This window comes from Bos taurus, chromosome 7 (assembly GCF_002263795.3).
Source record: "Bos taurus isolate L1 Dominette 01449 registration number 42190680 breed Hereford chromosome 7, ARS-UCD2.0, whole genome shotgun sequence".
NCBI lineage: Eukaryota > Metazoa > Chordata > Mammalia > Artiodactyla > Bovidae > Bos > Bos taurus.
The window spans coordinates 32,712,784-32,731,102 of NC_037334.1; positions in this window are offsets into that span (position 1 = coordinate 32,712,784).

Genomic DNA, 18,319 nt, shown 5'->3' on the forward strand with positions numbered 1-18,319 from the left:
CATAACATTAGAAGTCACATACTTGCTTTCACATATTACACTTAAAGTTTCCATTATTATATTTTTCTTTAAAAGTCAGTATATTTTCAAAATCATCCTTTATAAAAATATTCAACATTTTAATCGCAACATAAAAAATTTAAAATTTGTTGCAATGGCAACAAAAACAAAAATAAATGAGACTACATCAAACTTAGAAACTTTTCCACAGCAAAGGAAATCATCAACAAAATAAAAATTTACTGAATGGGAAAAAATATTTGCAAATCATATGTCTTAAAAAGAGTTAATATTAAAATATATAAAGAACTCATAGCCATCATTAGAAAGCCTACAGGTAACAAATGCTGGAGAGGGTATGCAGAAAAAGGAACCTTCCTACACTGTCAGTGGGAATGTAAGTTAGTATGGATACTATGGAGAATATAGTACAGAAATCCCTTAAAAAAAAACAAAAATAGAGTTACCAAATGATCCAACAATCCCATTCTTGATTATATATCCAGAGAAAACTCTAACTGAAAAAGATGCATGCACACCAGTGTTTATCGCACCACTATTCACAACAGCCAAGACAACTCAGTTCAGTTTAGTGGCTCAGTCACATCTGACTCTTTGTGGCCCCGTGGACTGCACTACGCCAGGCCTCCCTGTCCATCACAAACTCCCGGAGTTTACTCAAAATCATGGCCATTGAGTCAGTGATGCCATCCAACTATCTCATCCTCTGTCTCTGTCTTCCCCTTCTTCTGCCTTCAGTCATTCCCAGCTTCAGGGTCTTTCCCAAAAAGTCAGTTCTTAACGTCAGGTGGCCAAAGTATTTGAGTTTCAGCTTCAGTATCAATACTTCCAATGAATATTCATGGCTGATTTCCTTTAGGATGGACTGGTTGGATCTCCTTTGAGTCCAAGGGACTCTCAGGAGTCTTCTCCAACACCGCAGCTCAAAAGCATCAATTCTTCGATGCTCAGCTTTCTTTATAGTCCAACTCTCACATCCATACATGACCACTGGCAAAACCATAGCTTTGACTAGATGGACCTTTGTTGACAAAGTAATGTCTCTGCTTTTTAATATGCTGTCTAGGTTGGTCATAACTTTTTTTCCAAGGAACAAGCATTTTTTAATTTCATGGCCACAGTCACCATCTGCAGTGATTTTGGAGCCCCCAAAAATAAAGTCTCTCACTGTTTCTACTGTTTCCCCATCTATTTGCCATGAAGTGATGAGATCAGATGCCATGATCTTAGCTTTCTGAAGTTTTAAGCTGATGTTTTCACTCTCTCTCTTCACTTTTATCAAGAGGCTCTTTAGTTCCTTTGCTTTCTGCCATAAGGGTGGTGTCATCTGCATATCTGAGGTTATTGATATTTCTCCCGGCAATCTTGATTCCAACTTGTGCTTCATCTAGTCCAGCATTTCTCATGATGTACTCTGCATATAACTTAAATAAGCAGGGTGACAATATACAGCCTTAATGTACTCCTTTCCCAATTTGGAACCAGTCTTTTGCTCCATGTCCAGTTCTAACTGTTGCTTCTTGACCTGCATACAGATTTCTCAGGAGGCATGTAATGTGGTCTGGTATTTCCATCTCTTGAAGAATTTTCCACAGTTTATTGTGATCCACACAGTCAAAGGCTTTGGCATAGTCAATAAAGCAGAAATAGATGTTTTTCTGGAACTCTCTTGCTTTTACAATGATCCAGCAGATGTTGGCAATTTGATCTCTGGTTCCTCTGCCTTTTCAAAAACCAGCTTAAACATCTAGAAGTACACAGTTCATGTACTGTTGAAGCCTGGCTTGGAGAATTTTGAGCATTACTTTACTAGCATGTGAGATGAGTGCAATTGTGCGGTAGTTTGAACATTGTTTGGCATTGCCTTTCTTTGGGATTAGAATGAAAATTGACCTTTTCTAGTCCTGTGGCCACTGTTGAGTTTTCCAAATTTGCTGGCATATTAAGTGCAACACTTATACAGCATCATCTTTTAGGATTGGAAACAGCTCAACTGGAATTCCATCATTAACAATCTTTTAGGATTGGAAACAGCTCAACATGGAATTCCAACACTAACTTTGTTCATAGTGATGCTTCTAAGGTCCATTTGACTTCCCATTCCAGGATGTCTGGCAGTAGGTGAGTGATCATACCCTCTTGTTTATCTGAGTCATGATTATCTGGCCAAGACAAGGAAGCAGCCCAAATGTCCTTTGATGGCTAAATGGATAAAGATGTGGTATATATAAACACAATGGAATACTGTCCATCCATAAAAAAGAAATAATGCCATTTGTAGCAACATGGACCTAGATATTATTATATTAAGTAAAGTAATTCAGACAGGGAAAGACAAATATTATATGATGTCTCTTATATGTGCAATCTAAAAAATAATATGAATGAATTTATAAAATAGAGACTTACAGAAATAAAAACAAACTTATGTTTACCAAAGGGGAGGGGATAAGGGATGAATAAATTTGGAGTTTGGGATTAGTAGATTCAAACTACTGTATATATAAAATAGATAACTTTAAGAGCCTCTATAGCACAGAAAACTATATTCAATATCCTATAATAAATCATAATAGAAAATAATATGAAAATATGTGTGTGTATATATATATAGATAGATAGATATACTTAACAGTCCAGAGTAACCACAAATTAGGATTCACTATGATAAGGAACAAAAAGTGGATATAGCATTATACTAGAGGAAAGATAATGAAGTATCCTTTGGAGGTGTTGATTTTCATCTTCTTATAAGATCTGGAATTGTAATATGCAGCAGAACATTGAGTAAAATGAATCTCTAGGACAAAAGAAAATGCTAATCCTATGGCATCATTTTATCACACATTAATTCTGAGTAAAATTTTGATTGTAAACATACAATTGTAAACATACAAAGGTGAGATTTCTCAGGAAGTAGATTGATAAAATAAGGCTACCAAGGGAGAAATGTGACTTCAATCCGTTCTACCAAATAAACTGAAATAAAAGATATGAAAATTTCAGAATATAAAATTTATCCTAAAATAGAATCCAGTTGCTGGAAGAGAAACCAAAATAGAAACCTTTATTTCTTCAGCCAGATTTTATATTTGCATAAAATATCTAAATATGATTTTTAAATAAACCTCATAAATCATTAGACTATTATAATTCCTACAAATAAATTCTATGAATGTACAAGACTAGAAAAGCATGCACACATTTGAAAAGGAATATGGATTACATACGCATTCTTGATAATAAAGGACCTCTTTTAAAGCTACTCATATATTGCTTTTGTTGTTTCTTGTTGCTCAGTTGCTAAGTTGTGTCCAACTCTTTTGCAACCCCATGGACTGCAGCCTGCTATGCTCCTCTGTCCATAGGTATTTCCAAGCAAGAATACTGCAGTGAGTTGTCATTTCCTTCTCCAGGGGATCTTCCCAACCTAGGGATCCAACCCACATCTCCTGCATTGGCAGGCAGATTCTTTATCACTTTAATTTATAAAGTATAAATTACTTTAGTTAAAAATCAAGTTCTAAGATTCTAATTTTGTGATATGTCAAGTATTTTACTAATTACTATTTCACTATTTACTGATAAACAGTCCAAATCAAATTCATTTATAGTGAAAGATAATCCTAACAAAGTTGCCAATCTACTTATAATGAATATTTAATAAAATATGGTTTTCAAAAGTACATTATTATATAAAGTTAATGACCATTTAGGCTATAATTTTAAATGTTTTATTCTTATGATGTGGGGTATTCCCTGATAGCTCAGTTGGTAAAGAATCTGCCTACAAAACCGGAGACCCTGGTTCAATTCCTGGGTCAGAAGGATCCACTGGAGAATGGATAGGCTACCCACTCCAGTATTCTTGGGATTCCCCTGTGGTTCAGCTGGTAAAGAATCTGCCTGAAATGTGGGAGACCTGGTTTGATCCCTAGATAGGGAAGATCCCCTGAAGAAGGGAGAAGCTACCCACTCCAGTATTCTGCTCTATAGAATTCCATGGAATCTATAGTCCATGGGGTTGAAAAGAGTCAGACCCGACTGAGCAACCTTCACTTTCACTATCGTTCTTATGATTTAGAGTTTTAATGACTTTAGTTTCCAGAAGACAGCCCTGATTGGAAATAACAGTAATCATAGTAGCCAACCCTTCCATAGACAAGGCAGGACATTCCTGTACTTTATTTGTGGCATTTGATATTTAGAGATAACAAACAATTAGGTTTGTCAGATTTTGCCGAATTTTGTTAATACTTCACACTAGTCAGAATGGTTATCATCAAAATATGTACAAACAATAAATGTTAGAGAGGGTATGGAAAAAAGGAAGCCTTCCAGCATGGTTGGTGGGAATGAAAACTGGTACAACTATTATTAAAAACAAAACAGAGGTTCCTTTAAAAAACTAAACATAGAATTACTATATGATTCAACATTCCCACTCCTGGGAATATATATCAGGAGAAAACCATACATGAAAAAGACACATGTACCTCAGTGTTCATCAGAGCACTCTTTACAATGGCCAAGACATGGAAGCAATCTAAATGTCCACCAAGAGAGGAATGAATAAAGAAGATGTGGTACATGTATACAATGGAATACTATTCAGCCATGAAAAAGAACAAAATGCTGCCACTTGAAGCAATATGGATGGACCAAGATATTATGATACTAAGTAGCAAGTCAGAAAGAAAAAGAAAAATACCATATGACACCACTTATATGAGGAACCTAATAAAAAATGACACAAATGAGCTTATTTACAAAACAAAAACAGATTCTCAGATCTTGAAATCAAACTATAGTTACCAAAAGGAAAACATTAGAAGGAATAAATTAGGAGATTGGGATTAATTTATACACACTGCTATATATAAGATGGGTAACTATAAGGATCTAGTGTATAGTACAGGGATTTTTACTCAACATTCTATAATAACCAGTATGGAAAAAGAATCTGAAAAAGAATGGACAGGTATATATGTTTAACTGGTTCATTTTGCTGTATACCTGAAACATTAAAATGTATACATTTAAGAATTGAACCACAAATGAACTAAAAATCCCTTATTAAACTCAAGGCACTGCAATATTTTTGCTACATTCTATTCTTTATGTTTTAATTTGAAGACTAAATGAGAGTCAGGTGAAAATATGGATTTGACTTTGGCTAAAAATTATTCTTTCATTATAAGAGAATACACAAACACACATATCTAAATCCAACATATTTTATGTTGGGTTTGATTATACAAAGATTATTAATAGCTTCTTCCAAAATGGGAAATTTCAAGATAGTAAGTAATTAATCTGAGTCTTACAATAATATAGAACTGTGTCATTTGCTATCTCAAAGTATCAAAAAACCCCAAAACAAAATATAATGTTCAAATGTTTAGAACTCAGAAGCCCTATTTCTTTAACTCAAGAAGCCATTTCTTCTAACATACTAAAACTTTCAACAGTTTAAGAATAAGAATCTATGATCTACTTATTCAATTTGTAAGATTAGGTTGTGACAATTACATAACTAATTGTCACATAACCATCTGAAAGTTTTGGTCAGTCTGCCAAACAGCTCTTAAGGGAGAAAACTTACTTTCATTTCCTCAAGCTTCCATTTGAGAGCTGCAGAAGTGCTTAGGGCAAATTAAGAAATAAAACACTGTTCTCGTCAGCTTCAAGGAGTCTGTCCTGGGTTCTCCCACTACTTGTTACTGGGGTCAGAACTAAAATGTGTCTCAAGGGAAATGCAGGGGCTCATAAATCTGCTGTCACCAGGAGTGTATTTCCAATCTTGGTTTTCTTTTAGGCCTGTTTATGCTGCCCTCAATAACAGCTTCAACATATCAATCTTTAGAGTACAGAGTCACAGGGGATGATAAGGCCCTGCATTGCCATAATCCTGAGACTTGTGGTAACATGTGCCCCAGAAATAATTTCTCATGAAGTGAGAGGACAGTACAATCCTGTTACCACAGACCGCAAAACAAGTGACTCAAGATTGACACAGGTCTTGGTTATTATTTTTTCCTTCTATGTACGCGCCTGGAACAAATACAAAAGCTTTTTATCCTTTCTGATAAAGTTTTATCTTTAAAAGTTATTGATATGCTTGCTGGAAAATAGGCCTTCTAGTAACTATTTTGACTGTTATGGAAAATTCAAGTCACCAAAGAGACAAGAGAAGATGATAAAGGCAAATGCTGAAGAGTATGTAGTTGTGAACAAAACTTAACTCTCTTAATAGTGAAAATACTGGATTTTCTCAAGCAATCCAAGTCTGATAAAGACAACGTGAAGCACAGTAAATTACTTTGGTATGAACATCTTTGCTGTCCAGGCAGATTATTAAAAGGTAAAGAAAAACCTTTGTGTACAATTTCTTGATAAGAACATATCATAAACTAATAAAACTTTTAACAGGGGAAAAACAAAATTCTAATTTTTCTAAAACTTAATTAAATCCATTCGAATCTGAGCCAGTTTAGCCACACATAAAATGCCTTTCCCAAGATTCTTTTTCCACAAACCTACACCTTTTTAAAATATCCTTTCAGATTTTGTCCTATGTTTTACATCTTTGACATTCTGAAACAGTCATTTTATTTACCTTACTTTTTATACATGGTCACTTCTTTTACCCTATAATTTCTAACAGTTTTAACTAGGTATTTACTAGAACTCTTAATTCTTATGATCCTTAATTCCTAGTGAAAACTAAGAAGTAAATAACTGTAGACTGTTTGTTACATTAGCATTCTGTGAATTTGCAAATTGATAAATATATTTCATAATTTTCAAAAATATATTCTTCCTCATAGTAAATTTTCTTATGTACAGAAAACATGTTTACTAATAAAATCAAATGTTTTAATTTCTATGTAAATGGAATCAGAAGTGGATAAAACTGTATTAAGTAGTCAATGTGTCAATATTTTATCTTATTGAAAATGATCTAGATATTCAAAGACTCTCATTTAATTTAGCTCAGTGAGACTTTCAAATTTAAAATTACCAAAAAGACTGGATATATAATATCTATCTATTTCTATATAGATATAACATAAAGCATAATTATTTTTGAAATGCTCATTTATAAACTTTTTTCTTACATATATTTACTTATCAACAATTGTGTGTATTCATAAAAAGTTCACAGTTAACCATTGTCTTTCTTGCTGACAAATTTTATAGCAGACATAATATGAGCTTATTTGACTTTTAGTAAACCTACGTAATAAGTTGTATGTTGACCTTACATTTATTATTGATAACACTAAAAGCATGCCTATTTTAATTAAGCCAAGAAGCTTAAACTAGCTTTTGCTTATCAAAGATTATTCTAAGCCACATGAACTTTTAAAACATTTGGGTTAGTTTTTATATCTCTGAGAGTATACTTAGTTTATATAGCGCTGCTTTAAGTCAATTAAATAGAGCTCTTTACAAATTAAGAGCAATACCAAATTGGCAATACCATTCAGAGATGGAAAAATATCACAAATCTATAACACATCTACATAGATGTACATAAACAAATACAAACAGAGAACTTAACAGCTTTTCTTTTAAAAACCACAGCCATGAGACAGGTACGGTAATGCAAAACTGAGCTTATGAAAGAACATCTGCATACAAATTGTGTCCCTGGCAGATGGAATCAGTTAAGGTTACCTTCTCAGATGGCTTAAATGTTTTACAAATACTTTTGTTGTAGATTTTAAGGATTTTTCCTTCATCTAGTTTCCAAGTAGCCTTTCACTTTTTTTTCCCCTACTAGGTTTTCAGTTTTCCCTTGGCTGTTTAAAGAGAATAACTGGTACTAGTTTACTGGAGAAGCCCTGGAATCTCATTACCTCTGGAAGGTGTCAACAAGGGCACCACTAACTTGGCGAACTTTTGTTTACAGTCTTATAGCCTCTTCGGAGTATAACAAAGTTTAGATAAAGTATTAATAGGCCGTGAGTATTCAGGTAAAGAGAGAGAGAGTAGAGTAGTAACAGTCATATCAGATTTTTAGTTTTAGGTACCTCTTATGTTTTGTTAGCTTTTTGCAATAAATCTTCCAATGAATCTAGTTTGGAATCTTGAAGTCTTTTGAAGGCTCTAGCTTGTCAATTAAGACAGGCATCCCATTCTGTTTGGGGAATACTTGCTTTCAAGTGAACTTCTTAAACGAATAATCTTCTCTAACTGGAACATTCCCTATCATGACCATTGCAATTCTAGGCTGTCTTAGTAAGATTTTGCAATTTTTGCACATATCCACAACTTCCAATGGTGTAGGTAATGGCAACCCATTCCAGTACTCTTGCCTGGAAAAATCCCACGGACAGAGGAGCCTGGTGAGCTACAGTCCATGTCATTGCAAAGAGTCAGACATGACTGAGTGATTGAGCATGTACACACAGTTTCTAAGACCCCAGTTCTTAGACAGAAAACATGCAAGTGTGCAGGAGGTTACACACTTTATTCTTTATAAACCAAGGAATCTATTTCTTTAGCTAAGCTTTGGATCTCCTGGAGGATTAATGCCTAGGAAGGATATGCCATTGGGCAGGGAATTTTGTGGTGCTTCCCAATGTACATAGTTGCAGGGAAATTTTCTTTAGGGTGGTGGGTGAAAATGAAGTGAAAGTGCCTAGCCAAGAATACTGGAGTGGGTTGCCATTTCCTACTCCAGGGGATCTTCCTAACCTAGGGATGGACTGTAGCCCAGCAGGCTCCTCTGTCCATGGAATCTTCCAGGCAAGAATACTGGAGTGGGTTGCCATTTCCTTCTCCAAGGGATTGATAAGGTAGTGCAAATCTAACTTATTCAGTGACCAACTTAACAGAGCAAAGGAGTCTTAAGAGTTATCACCTACAAAAAAAGTATAACAGCTTTTAAGTGCTCAACTAGTGCTCGCCAATTTTGTATCTTTGGTTTCCAAGAATTTCATAAGCAATAGATGTGTTATTACTTTCACGAGAAGATTTCATCATAGAAGAAGACTTTCTACTCATTTCTAATAATCAAACTCAGGCCTACTTAGATTTTAATGTGTCATTGGTCAAAAAAATGTCAGATTTCTTTTCTCATTTCCTTGAGTTCCCTAGCAGTTTATGCTATAGACTTACCTCCAAGATTTGTGAGTCCTCTCACAGCTGCTATCTTGCTTGCTTTAGACTGAGGGGTGAAAGTGGAAGTTGTTCAGTTGTGTCTGACTCTTTGAGACCCCATGGACCATAGCTCACCAGGTTCCTCTGTCCATGGAATTCTCCAGGCAAGAATACTGGAGTGGATTGCCATTCCCTTTTCCAGGGGATCTTCACCACCCAGGGATCAAACCCTGCACTGCAGGCAGATTTTTTACCATCTGAGCCACCAGGGAAGCCTAAGACTAAGGAGTACCCATTATTTTCTTTTGAGTTAATCCTCTTGAATTCAATCAGATATACAGTTTCTAGATGTCTGAGCACAGTTTCTGAGACCTGTCAGGACCTACCTCCCAAAGGCACTTGCCTTGCAGACTAGTCCTGCCAAAATCCCAATTTTAGCTCACTAAGAATCATTGTAAAATCCTAGAGTCTCTCACACATCAATATTTACCCTGTGAAAATTCTGGGGTCTCTCACATCACATTTTATACCTGGAAGGACTAAAACAAACTAGAAGAGCTCAGAATACAAAATAAGAAAGTGTACTAGAGATTCCAGAGAGTAGCTATAGAGGCAGTCAGCCAAAGGGCTCTGCAGTACCTACAGCTGTGTGTCGGAACCTACCCCAGAATCTGTAGTAGCTGTCTTCAGGTCCTTTATTCATTTATCGATAAACTGAAGGAGTACAATGCTCACAAGCAGCATAGTGGAGCTCTGTTCCCCAGGATTTGGGGGCAATAGAAAGTTTTAAAGTGGTTAAGATGCAATATGGAAATAGGGCATCATTGCCTAGAAGGTCAGAAGTTTCATGAGAAGGTCAGCAGGTCCTATTTCCCAGAGGAAGGTAAGCTAGCCACAGCTGAGATGGCTTCTGATTGGCATAGATTAGGTTTTTGACAGGTGTTTACCATAAGCACAGATTCTGGGACAGCCTCCATTTTCTGGGTCCTGATATACAAGTTAATGGCACTGGCCCCATGTGTAGAAGATCTTCTAATGATTCTCAGTGCTCTTTTAATCTAGAGGTTAAAAAAACCTGAGTAATTATCCTAAGAACCATTTCAGTGGCAGTGGAGTAAGATCAAATCAGTCAATCCTAAAGAAAATCAGTCCTGAATATTCATTGGAAGGACTGATACTGAGGCTAAAGCTCCAGTACTTTGGCCACCTGATGCGAAGAACTGCTGCTGCTGCTGCTAAATCACTTCAGTCGTATCCAATTCTGTGCAACCCCATAGACGGCAACCCATCAGGCTCCCCATCCCTGGGATTCTCCAGGCAAGAACACTGGAGTGGGTTGCTATTTCCTTCTCCAGTGCATGAAAGTGAAAAGTGAAAGTGAAGTCGCTCAGTCGTGTCTGACTCCTAGCGACCCCATGGACTGCAGCCTACCAGGCCCCTCCGTCCATGGGATTTTCCAGGCAAGAGTACTGGAGTGGGTTGCCATTGCCTTCTCCGGATGCGAAGAACTGATCAACTGGAAAAGACCCTGGGAAAGATTGAAGGCAGGAGGAGAAGGGGATGACAGAAGATGAGATGGTTGGATGGCATCACCAACTGGATGCACATGAGTTTGAGTAAGCTCTGGGAGTTGGCGACAGACAGGGAAGCCTGGCGTGCTGCAGTCAGACATAACTGAGCAGCTGAACTGAACTGAGACATGTGAATTTCAGTGAGATACAGAAATCTGCAGAAAGCTACTGCACTATCAAAGTTTTTGAAAAACCACTGTGCTGATAACACAAGAGAAAGAAGGCTTAGAATTATTAGTAAGTATTTTCTCCAAAAGACACATCAGATATCATATTTTTACTTAACCAGCATGGTTGTTTGGAAAGACTCAGGTACCAAGAGAGAAACCTGAAAGTGGTCTTATACGGACTTAGAATCACATTTATTGACTTAAATGAAATTGTGTTTCTGTGCTTCTTATATTTTGAATATGCGCCCACATGAGACAGTGATTGGACACACTGCTTAGTATTTTTATTTGTGGTGAGAGCACCAAATGATTTTGCCTGCTTTTCTAGGACAAGTTCCACACTATGCAGGGCAGTTTCAATATTAAGTTTGATCATCTAAGATGGCCATTAAACTCACAGACCAAATCTGAAAAACATTTGTAAGTATTTAGCCACTCCTGAATAGCTTTCACAGCTAGCTAAATCATTTTCTCCAAGTGGTAATTGTTTCATTGTCCCGAGACATTTAAACCTATTAAAGTCTAATGGCCCAAGACTTGCTTTTCTTATAAAGGTGGAAACTTTTTTTTGATGCTCTAGCTTTTTCTTTAGTAGTGTTTAACTGACTAGCAGTTTTACAAAATACACAATTATGCCTATCTATAAAGCACAAATCAAATAAATTCATGAAGTCATAGGTTTGGAAAAGTTCTATTTTTGGTTCCATATTGACTTTACTGAAAATGTTTTATATATAGAAAAATAGCCATTTTCATGTTCAGATGCAATAGGGTACAATCAAGTGAGCTGAAAACCTACATTTAGCAGTGGTATTTTTGTGGTTTATTTTACTACTAAGATTTTTAGTGTGTACTTAGCAGATTTTTGTTTTATTTTGATGAAACCGCTTGTCACAATCATGAAAAAGTGGTACTCTCTGGATAGCATTTTATGATTTTCAGTAATTATCTCTCTTGTAAGAGTGTAATATGGTACAGACTTTCTTATTTTCATTTTTCCTCACTATGGACCACTTTGTTATCAATCCTGTGAAAGGACAATGTTATAAATGGTACTTAGCCAGTTAAAATGTGAAAGAAAACATGACAGAACACTGAATGAATGAAAAAACAATTTTGGTAATTACACTGAAAATCTACTTAGATTCTCCTTTTATAAAGTTTTAACTTGAGATGTTTTAACTTTTTAAGTACCACTTGGACAAATATCAAGAACACAGAAGAACTATAAAAAAAAAGATCTTCATGACCAAGATAATCATGATGATGTGATCACTCATCTAGAGCCAGACATCCTGGAATGTGAAGTCAGGTGGGGCTTAGGAAGCATCACTATGAACAGAGCTAGTGGATGTAATAGAATTCCCATTGAGCTATTTCAAGTCATGAAAGATGATGCTGTGAAAGTGCTACACTCAATATGCCAGCAAATTTGGAAAACTCAGCAGTGGCTACAGGACTGGAAAAGGTCAGTTTTCATTCCAATCCCAAAGAAAGGCAATGCCAAAGAATGCTCAAACTACCACACAATTGCATTCATCTCACATGCTGGTAAAGTGATGCTTAAAATTCTCCAAGCCAGGCTTCAGCAATACGTGAACCATGAACTTACAGATATTCAAGCTGGTTTTAGTAAAGGCAGAGGAGCCAGAGATCAAATTGGCAACATCTGCTGGATCATGGAAAAAGCAAGAGAGTTCCAGAAAAACATCTATTTCTGCTTTATCGACTATGCCAAAGCCTTTGTCTGTGTGGATCAAAATAAACTGGAAAATTCTGAAAGAGATGGGCATTCCAGACCACCTGACCTGCCTCTTGAGAAACCTGTATGCAGGTCAGGAAGCAACAGTTAGAACTGGACCCTGGTTCAAAATAGGAAAAGGAGTATGTCAAGGCTGTATATTGTAACTCTTCTTATTTAACTTATATGCAGAGTACATCATGAGAAATGGTGGGCTGGAGGAAGCACAAGCTGAATCAAGATTTCCAGGAGAAATATCAATAACCTCAAATATGCAGATGATACCACCCTTACAGTAGAAAGTGAAAAACTAAAGAGCCTCTTGATGAAAGTGAAAGAGGAGACTGAAAAAGTTGGCTTAAAGCTCAACATTCAGAAAACTAAGGTCATGGCCTCTGGTCTCATCACTTCATGGCAGATAGATGGGGAAACAGTGGAAACAGTGTCAGACTTTATTTTCCTGGGCTGCAAAATCACTGCAGATAGTGACTGAAGCCATGAAATTAAAAGATGCTTACTCCTTGGAAGGAAAGTTATGACCAACCTAGACAACATATTAAAAAGCAGACATTACTTTGTCAACAAAGGTCTGTCTATTCAAGGCTATGGTTTTTCCAGTGGACGTGTATGGATGTGAGAGTTGGACTATAAAGAAAGCTGAGCACTGAAGAATTGATGCTTTTGAACTATAGTGCTGGAGAGGACTCTCGAGAGTCCCTTGGACTGCAAGGAGATCCAACCAGTCCATCCTAAAGGAGATCAGTGCTGGGTGTTCATTAGAAGGACTGATGTTGAAGCTGAAATTCCAATACTTTGGCCACCTGATGTGAAGAGCTGACTCATTGGAAAAGATCCTGATGCTGGTAAAGATTGAGGGCAGGAGGAGAAGGGGATGACAGAGGATGAAATGGTTGGATGGCATCACTGACTCAGTGGACATGGGTTTGGGTGGACTCGGGGAGTTGGTAATGGATAGGGAGGTCTGGCCTTCTGTGGTTCGTGGGGTCGCAAATAGCCGGACGTGACTGAGTGACTGAACTGACTGACTGAGCTCAAATATTGTCTTTTAAGAAAAATGCAAAAAAATCACACTAATATTAACCAAAGTGCGTATGTGTATGCTAAGTTGCTATAGGCAGGTTCAGACTCTTTGAGACCCTACGGACTATAGCTTGCCAAGCTCCTCTGTTCATGGGGATTCTCTAGGCAAGAATACTGGAGTGAACTGCCGTGCTCTCCTCGAGGGAATCTTCCAGACCCAGGGACTGAAGCCACATCTTATGTCTCCTGCATCAGCAGTGTGTGCTAAATCGCTTCAGTCTTGTCTTACTCAGTGTAACCCTATGGACTATTGTCTGCAAGGCTTCTCTGTCCATGGGATTTCCAAATAAGAATACTGGAGTGTTTTTCCATGCTCTCCTCCAGAGATCCTCCTGACCTAGGGATCAAACCTGTGTCTATATCTCCTGCTTTGGCAGGTAGGTTCTTTACCCCTAGCGCCACCTGGGAAGCCCATTAACCAAAGTAGTAAATATGAACAATGAGAGAAACAGAGTTCAAGGTAAATGCTACACCTCTGTATTTGTCCTGAAGAAAATAATCAGGAAAAATGCGTATCTATTCATTTTTTATGGGTTGATCATTTAAATCTCATTAATAAATTTATCAATTTTGAGTGAAGATTATATACACTCTAATTATATCCATTATGTTTTATTAGTAGAGAAGAACAAACATCAAATCCAGCATTAGCTTGAATTGTAAGGTATATTTATGAAAAATAGTTATACCGAAATTTTTAGAGCATTTTTTAAATCTTACTAGGCTGCTCAATTTGAATGAGTATTATGTTGTCTTAAGCTTACATTTTCCCTAATCATTCACTAGTCAAAGCTATGGTTTTTCCAGTAGTCATGTACGGATGAGAAAGTTGGAACATAAAGAAGGCTGAACACTGAAGAATTGATGCTTTTAAACTGTGGTGTTGGAGAAGATTCTTGAGAGTCCCTTGGACTGCAAGGAGATCAAATCAGTCAGTCCTAAAGGAAATCAATCCTAAATATTCATTAGAAGGACAGATGGTGAAGCTGAATTTCCAATACTTTGGCTGCCTGATGTGAAGATCCAACTCATTATAAAAGATCCTGGTTCTGGAAAAGATTGAAGGCAGGAGGAGAAGGGAACAACAGAGGGCGAAATGGTTGGATGGCATCACTGACTCACTGGACATGAGTTTGAGCAAGCTCTGGGAGGTAATGAAAGACAGGGAAGCCTGGTGTGCTGCAGTCCATGGGGTCACAAGGAGTCAGACACAACTGAGTGACTGAAGAACAACAAATCACTCACTGTTTTGGTGTTTGGGGAAAAAAGCATAAAGCATATTATTTTTAGCCAAATTCATTATTTTTTAAATTACTGCTGCTACTGCTAAGTAGCTTTAGTCATGTCCGACTCTGTGTGACCCCATAGACGGCAGCCCACCAGGCTCCCCCGTCCCTGGGATTCTCCAGGCAAGAACACTGGAGTGGGTTGCCATTTCCTTCTCCAATGCATGAAAGTGAGAAGTGAAAGTGAAGTTGCTTAGTCATGTCTGACTCTTCACGAACCCATGGACTGCAGCCTACCAGGCTCCTCTGCCCATGGGATTTTCCAAACAAGAGTACTAATTGTTATTTATTCACAAATGTTTACGTATGTTTTTGCTAAGAGGCAGTTATCATATTGTCACCAAACTCAGGCTTGGCTGCTCGCTACTCAAGAGACAAATGATGATGGAAAGGAAAGGTGGGAGGTTGGCACCATGGGTAGAAGGCAGATAGATGCATGTCCAAGAATCAACTTCAAAGACTCTGCTAGACTGGGAAAGTACTTTTAAAGGGAGAGAGGGGAAGTTAATTGCAGTCAATCATTTGAGGAGGGAGTCAGAGTCTTCCTTATCTTCTACCATGTGGAGAATTTCTTCTGATTGGTTGGTGGTGAGGTAACAGGGCAGTGTTCCAAGAATCTCATACTCAGCCTGAAGTTACCATCCTCTGCTTATGTGGGGGCCCTTTGCTGTTGTTCAGTCACTCAGTCATATCTGACTCTTTGTGACCCCAAGGACTACAGCCCAGCAGATCTCCCTGTCCCTCACCATCTCCCAGAGTTTGCCCAAGTTCATGCCCATTTCATTGGTGATGCCATCCAGCCATTGCATCCTCTGATACCCTCTTCTACTTCTGCCTTCAATCTTTCCCAGCATCAGGGACTTTTCCAGTGAGTCAGCTGTTTACATCAGATGACCAAGCTACTGGTGCTTCCCCATTAGTCCTTCCAACAAAAATTCAGGGTTGATTTCCCTTAAGATTGACTGTTTTGATCTCCTTGCTGTCCAAGGGACTCTCAGGAGTCTTCTCAGGGGGCCTTAGTTTCTGCCAAAGGACTCAAAGATATTATTATGTATCTCTTGAGGAGGAACCAGGACCCTCTTTTATGACTGCTCCTCCATTGTTTCTGCATTCCCTCCCTTCTCTTACAGGCAACTGTTTGAATCTGCCCTTTGGAGCTCAGGGAAGGTCAAGGAGAATGAATGAACAAGAATCAGGGGACATGAAAAGGATCTGTAACTGTGAGGGCCTCATAGGTTCTTGCTTGGTTTCAATATTAAAGATTGAGTATATGTTGATCAAATACAAAAGAAAATGCTACCATTTAAAATTAGTGATAAATCCATTATGAAGTAAAATAGCTTTAATACAAAAGTATTTCAATAATTGTAGACCAAGGCAGTTTTCACTTTGTGGTCAGAAAACAGTACTTTGTCTGACAGAGGAAATACAAACTACGATTTCATAAAATTTTACTCTGGTGTTTGAGGAGCCATAACTGAGACTTTGTGTGAAAGTTTGCATTTTTTAAAATAACTGGTTCAGCTGTCATAATCAGGAAGAACTATTACTAACTTTGGAAACTCCAGATTTAAAGGATGTTTAGAAAGTTAGACTTGCTTCCAATACCACATCATTATAACAAGGTGAAAATTTCTAACATATGGTACAGCTCCTAAATGAAAATTAATCCTAACAATTGCTATTTTTCAATGTTTGAAAATCTCACAGACAGGCCTGACAAAACAATACAAATTGAAGAATTCTGAGGAGAAGTTGCATGAGTCACAATGTGGTGAAAACTGATATAGCAGACAGCCACATATTTAATGGGCCTTAATATCCAGATCCAATAGAAACAAATCATAAAATTTCAGCTAAAATTCCCATGATGTCTTCATCAGACTGTGATTCTGAGGAAATTTCTGAGTTGAAAATAAAAGCTGTATGGATATCAATTAAAACTGAAAAAGTACTTATAGTTTGAAATGGTCAGGAAATCCCTATATACTTAAGCATTTTGTTATTACTTTCTCTTTAGGCCCATATTCTTGATACCAAGCAGGGCCCTGAAGGATCCTTCCAGGTGTCAAGACTTTATGTGTCTCCCATTTCTTTCTTATGCACAAATGGCTCCAGCCTTCTACAACTTCCCTGAGTTTCAAGGGGCAGATTCAAACAGTTACTAATTAGAAAAGTGAGGAAATGCAGAAATAAAAAGAAAGCAGTCACAAACAACAGTGCAGTGATAAAATAGGGTCCAAATTCCTTCTCAGTGGTTATACATGGCATTCTGACACCTATCTTTTAGTTCATCTATAAGAACAAAGGCCCCCACCCAAGTGCAAGATGACAACTTTAGGTCAAGCACAAATTTCCTGGAACATTGTCTTATTACCTCATCACCAACCAATCAGAAGAAACACATGCACCCTGCAACCCTCATCCAAATTTTATCTTTGAAAATTCATCCCTGAAAACCACTGGGAGTTTAGATCATTTGAGCATGAGCCAACTGTACTCCTTGCTTGGCCCTTGCAATAAACCTGTCTCTGCTCTAAACATGGAGGTTTTGGTTTGTTTGGCCTTACTGTGCATGGAAAACACAAATTTGGGTTCAACAACATTCTTTATATATACCAAATATCCATTGGAATATCCTACTCTAATCATAAATGTAATTGGTCCAATACTCTCATTTCAACTAGACAGTAATGTAGCAAAATGCTCTTGTAAATACCATAAAATAAATCTCTACCTGCTACTATGACTAATGAGAAAACAGTCTGTAGCTTGCTATGTTACACACACATACACACACACACAAATTTTATGTATGTGAAACAGGACAGAAGGGGCAGGGCATAACCTTTAAAAGAATGAGATAACCATAGGACATGATCAAAACTGGTTAGAAACAGCAAGGTTCAAAATGGTGGAAGATTAGATCTCCAGTGGACTTTGAACCTCATTATGCACTCACTGTAAATATGTTAGCATCTGAATGACACACCATTAGCACCATGATAGTTCTGAGGTCAAGCAAAAGCCAAAATGTGGGTGGTGGCCCAATTCCTGGAAAACCCAGACCCCTCCCTGAAATAGTTGGAATAATCCTTCCATTAATTAGCCTATGAAATTACCTAGCCCATTAAAACTAACCATGCTATATTTCAGGACCACTCTCATCTTCTGAGAGAGCTAGTCATTAAGACAGTACGGTACTGGCACAAAAACAAAAATATAAATTAAAAAAAACTATATATATAAATGGAATAGGATAAAAAGCCTAGAGATAAAACCACACACCTATGGGTCACCTAATCTATGACAAAGGAG